This window comes from Triticum aestivum, chromosome 2A (genome assembly GCF_018294505.1).
Source record: "Triticum aestivum cultivar Chinese Spring chromosome 2A, IWGSC CS RefSeq v2.1, whole genome shotgun sequence".
Lineage (NCBI taxonomy): Eukaryota > Viridiplantae > Streptophyta > Magnoliopsida > Poales > Poaceae > Triticum > Triticum aestivum.
Window position 1 is genome coordinate 44,779,535 of NC_057797.1, and position 6,000 is coordinate 44,785,534.

Consider the following 6,000-nt stretch of genomic DNA (forward strand, 5'->3'; position numbering starts at 1 on the left):
TCCGGGACTCCGAACTAACTTCGGTACATCAAAATGCATAAACTCATAATAACTGTCATCGTAATGTTAAGCGTGCGGACCCTACGGTTCGAGAACAATGTAGACATGACCGAGACACGTCTCCGGTCAATAACAAATAGCGGGACCTGGATGCCCATATTGGCTCCTACATATTCTACGAAGATCTTTATCGGTCAGACCGCATAACAACATACGTTGTTCCCTTTGTCATCGGTATGTTACTTGCCCGAGATTCGATCGTCGTTATCCAATACCTAGTTCAATCTCGTTACCGGCGAGTCTCTTTACTCGTTCCGTAATACATCATCTCGCAACTAACTCATTAGTTGTAATGCTTGCAAGGCTTATGTGATGTGTATTACCGAGAGGGCCTAGAGATACCTCTCCGACAATCGGAGTGACAAATCCTAATCTCGAAATACGCCAACCCAACATCTACCTTTGGAGACACCTGTAGAGCACCTTTATAATCACCCAGTTACGTTGTGACGTTTGGTAGCACACAAAGTGTTCCTCCGGTAAACGGGAGTTGCATAATCTCATAGTCATAGGAACATGTATAAGTCATGAAGAAAGCAATAGCAACATACTAAACGATCGGGTGCTAAGCTAATGGAATGGGTCATGTCAATCAGATCATTCAACTAATGATGTGACCTTGTTAATCAAATAACAACTCTTTGTTCATGGTTAGGAAACATAACCATCTTTGATTAACGAGCTAGTCAAGTAGAGGCATACTAGTGACACTCTGTTTGTCTATGTATTCACACATGTATTATGTTTCCGGTTAATACAATTCTAGCATGAATAATAAACATTTATCATGATGTAAGGAAATAAATAATAACTTTATTATTGCCTCTAGGGCATATTTCCTTCATCTACATGAAGAGACACCTCAGGAATGGTGTCCTCCTACGTCTCAGGTAGTGCAGGGTCAAGATCGGCACACAAGCCATCAAGAACCCTAACCCCAAGCGCATCTATCTCCGAATCGTTCATAGGTTTAACAGCAGCAATGTGACAGATCATTTCTACCGCACGATCTGCTTCCAAATCAAGAATGTCATTAACCAACCTAGAAACCTCTATATCATTTTTACCAAGTGAAACACCTATTTGATTTGCATTATGAATAATTTCAGCATCAGTAAAATGCCAAATGAAATTCGACTTATTAACCGACATACCAGTGGAGGTCTCGACGTCGCGCAGCTTGGCAGCTCTCAAAGCACACCTCAGCTGCATGTCATCAACGTCCGGCTGCTCCTATAGCCTCCGCTGACCCACCTCCCCTGGGAGACCGGGTCTGGGATACCACCAAAGGCGATGACCTCCTCGCGTGAAGCTCTGCTAGGGGAAAGGCCTCCTACCCATCCCCCAACAGCGGCACCCCAGGCCGTAGCCACCGGGGCAGGAGAGCAGCGCGGCGATGACTCCCGCGGCCTATCCGCGGGCGACCCGCCGGCAGCAGGGGCCAGGGAGACCCGCGCACGGTGCTCCGGAGAAGCAGCCGGTGAGACGGGCGTGTCACCTGACCCGCCCACTGCCACGGGGCAAAGAGAGACGGCGGCCTCCTGCACGGCCACCCCTCCTCCCGTGCGCGGCGACGTGGGGAAGGGCGCCGAGTCCTCCATGGGCGCCGTCGCCGTCGGCCTCAGAGGGGACCGGGCCTCCTGCCCGTCACCTGTAGCCATAGCCGCAGTCGCATCACCATCCACGGTAGTCATCAGCGAGGTAGGAGTCGTGGGAAGGGCCACCTGCCCCTCGGTATCTCCCAACTCAAGAACCGCCTGTGCACAAAGAGGAGCCACGGGATCCACGGATACACCCCGCAGCCGAGGTGGGGCAGAGAACGGTCCCAAGGACCCAAGCTGCAAAGTGGACGTCGGAGCAACCCCAGAAGACCTAGTAGGAGCTGTATCAGTAGACTCAGATGGACCAACCGGACGCTTGGCCCTGTCTTCATCACCCATAGCCGAATCATCCTGGTTCCCCGGGGCACCTCCTCCCTCAGTCGTGTCCATAGGGTTATCATCCTCAAACTCATCGAACAAATTAGGATCCTCATACAAAACGTCCAGCTGATACATAACACCATCATATGTCCAAGGCACCACGTTCGGCAAGAACTCAATATTAGCAACACTGACAAGTAAACGCGCCAACCCGTTGGCCCGAGTGAATGGCATATCCACCTGTTCAGTCTTGCCGATCAAAGACCCCAAACTCCACGTCACCAAGAAGCTATCCAAGGGATCAGATGGTGCCCCAGAGAAACGAACCCAAATCTGCCTCAACGGCGTGCCCTGCGGCTCCTTCTTTTTCCACTCATCAAACCGCAACACAAAACTAGTGCCTGTAACCCTGCTCATACCGAACTTGAGGATTCGCACCTGATCCTCCTTAGACAGAAAATCAACTTTGTAAGACGTATCGTTTAGCTTGAGCAACGACCACTGAAAATTACCCGGAGCGAGTTCCCGCAGCTGCTGAATAATTTACGCCTCGGTCAACGGTCCATGAACTACCTTCACCACCCCTAGGAAAGAAGTCTCTACCGCTGGTGCCAAAGGTGCCACTCTGGGAGACTCGAAGAACATCAACTCCGAGCAGCAGACCCCGTAAATCTGAACTGAAGGCTTAGGCCCAAGCATAAGCGGACACTCGGCAGCGGTATGCTTAGGTTTCCGGCACAGGTCACATAACTCCGCAGTGCACTCAGCCATAAAGTGTCCCGTGTCACCACAGCGAAAACAAGTGAGCTTCTTCTTCTTTGCCGCCCACTTGGACAATTTGTCAGCCTCAGATTTGTCCGTACCATGCTCAGAAGCAGAAGCACCGGTCTGCATGGGTTCCGGCAACGTAACTTCGGCCAGAGCCTGAACCGTCTCCACCGCCACCTGCGGTAGATTCGATCCACCGTCAGCCACCTCCGTCTCAACCGTAGTCTTCGGATGCCTTGGCTGATAGAAACGTCTGTTCCCGCCTCGCCCTCTGCGGAAACGACCCCGGAAAGAGCGGTTATTGGGGCCAACCGCACCCTCCACAAAGTTGCCGGGCGGTCCTTGGAAACCCCGGTTGGCATTGCCGTCATCCACCCATGCATAACCACGGCCACCGCCGGTAGACGAAGAGCCCCGATGTAGCCCAGAGCCATAAGCATCATATCCATCGTCGCCCCACTGTCCTCGCGGAGGATTATGATCATCCCCCGCCGACGCCCCCGCCCCACGGCCGTTCGTGCCAGGGCCATTGCCACCGCGTCCACCCGCCATCTGCCTCGGCCACGCCCGTTGGGTTGGCTGCGGCTCGGCCCTTGGCGGCGGTGGTGGCGCAGCCCTAGGCTGGGGAGGCGGAGGAGGCGCGGCCTTAGGCGGCTGGGCCATCCTAGTCGGAGGCGGGGGAGGCGCTCCCCGAGGCGGCGGTGGAACGACCCGTGAGGGAGGCGCCGCACGAGCGGGGCCCGGCGCTGCAGCAGACGCGGCCGGAGGAGCGGAAGCCCCCGCGGCCCCGACCGGGTTCCTCACCACCGGCGCAGCCCGCGGCGGAGGTGGCTTGGGCGAACCCTAGCGGCCACGAAGAGAGAGGGGGAGGTAGATCGTGCATGCAGAGGCGATCGGCCCGAGGCCACCTCATGCACGTCGCCCACGCCCGTCGCTACGCAAACCTGGCCAGCCCCCTGGGCCTCTAGCCCAGTACTAGCCAGGCCCGCATCGCGAGCACTCTCAGGCGGCCCACCTGTGCCCAAAAGGGCATTCAAACGCTCAGATCTGGCCGCCCGAATGTCACACGCAGCGGCCACCGCCGGCGATCGTTGTGACACCATACGACCGCCTTTCTTCTTTCTCCGAATCACTCTCGTCCAGCACCCGGGAGGAAAAAAATCAGACAAAGTGATAGCCGGCGGCCCCTCCTTCGGCAAAGGTCCACTCCATGGTTTCACTTTCGACTTCTGCGAAGGAATCGGAGTACCGAAAGAGACCGATTTCTTACTACTCACCAAAGGTTTAGGCACCGAGGTAGATGTAGCCACGCCAAACGTAGTTGGTGGCCGACCCGTCGTTTCCGGTGGATCATCATCGTCTTCATCTTCATCAGCAAGAATCCAGAAACGTCCTCCAACCCGCTGCGTAGGCTTGGGTCCGTCGGCGTCCTCCGTAAGATCCACTACATCGAGTTGCTCGTCGCAATCCATGCGTGCCTGCACACACTCAAGAACCTCGATATGGAAAAAATCGATTATTAAACGCTTACCGATCGCAAGCTCTTCATCAACGTTAAGATATCGTCCGGCCAAAATATCTCCATCTTCGTCCCGGATCGTCATCCAACAAGACAGATGCGAGTAGATCGAGCCATTGATCCATCGCCCCGCCTCCCTATCAACTTGAAAACGCACATACCATTTCGTAGGATGCAAAAAGTCCCAATCCCGATCCGCCGTTCGAGGGGAAAGCGGGGAAGGGAGTAGATCAGGCGTCGCTGCAGAAACAGCCACGAGCGCAGGCTGCAGATCATCAGGACGCGGCGGATCCGGCGACAGCCGCCGATGCGGCGGCGGCGGAAACACCTCCCCGCAAGGCAGGTTTTCCAGTTCAACAGATAAAAACCTCGCAGCATCAGCGATCAGTTTTCCAGTTCTTCGAGTGCATCGTTCAAGCCAAAGATAGCAAGCCCACGGCCCCGCCAAAGGCCGCAACTTTGAGCCCGGAGCTGACGGCGGCGCGTGCCCCCTGGCCCTGACTGATGGAGAGAAGGACGTTGGCGCCGGCCCAGGGGATTATGAAGGTCAAGGCGTCCTCCTTCTGGCGCCCAAGGATCATGGCGCTGCCAATGGCTTCCATGAGGCCGAACCAGGCCGTCCAATGGCGGATGCGCACCGCGTTCGAGCGGACCGCCTGGGTACCGCCGGCGAGTCGCTGGCCCTTGCGGGAGTTGCGGGCGCCCTTGAGGAAGTAGAAGGCGGAGGCTCCAATGGCGCCAAAGATGAGGGCGCCGCCGACTGAGTTGAGTGCCTCCGGCAGCGTCATCTTCATGGTGGTCGTGTCCATCTTTTTTGATCGGAGGTGGCTTGGCTAGGGCTGGTTAATTAGCTGCGGCTTGCGTACGTGCATGACAAGTTGGCAACCAGGGGATCGCGGCCTGTATAAATAGCAGGGTCGCGTACGTGTTGGAGTTTGGATGTGCTAGCTGTTCGCAACAAATCCGGACTCCTTTTCCGTTTTTTTTTAGAAAGTTACCACATTTTCATTATAGTACATAATAGAGGAAGTACAACTCACACGGAAACTAAAAAGAAATGTCCAGAAAGGACACAAGTCTAAGCACAATTACACAGAAAACCCAAACAAAATAAAAAGTAGCTTGAACTCGTTGGGGCCTCTATGAAAATCGGGTTTACCTAAATTTTTTGACTTTTTTTCTATTAGTGAAAATCGGGCCATTGGGGAGCTGCCATGTCAATTAGTGGGGGACATGGAGGGGTACGCTTCTGGGTGTGCTTGGCGATTTTCCTGCTGACCGCTTGCTCAATTTTGTTTCTTGTTTTCTCTGGCCTAGAGTCAAGCGGTTGTGCTCTTTGGTTAGTGTTTCTCCTCCTCTAGCGATATTTCGTTTGGTCTCTCGAAGGATCCCGTCCAATCTCCTCTCGCCGCTTCACTGTTGTTTTGCCCCTATAAAATGATCCCCTCCGTTCGAGTCCCACAATCCACGCCCGTCTTCCTCGCCCACCTCCCGACTGCGCCCACGCCCATCATCTCGGCCACCTCCCGGAGCCCCCGTCCCCACAGCCGCGCCGGCCCCCGTCTTACCACGCGTCGTCCCTCCATCTCCCCTGTGCGCAACCAAACTGGTGCCGCACACAGCTGCCGCACGTCCTTCCGGCCCGGCTGCTCCACCCCCCTCCAGCTAGCTACTCCAACCATGGCGCGGTGGCCAGATCCAATCTATATGGCGTGATGGCAACCAAATCCA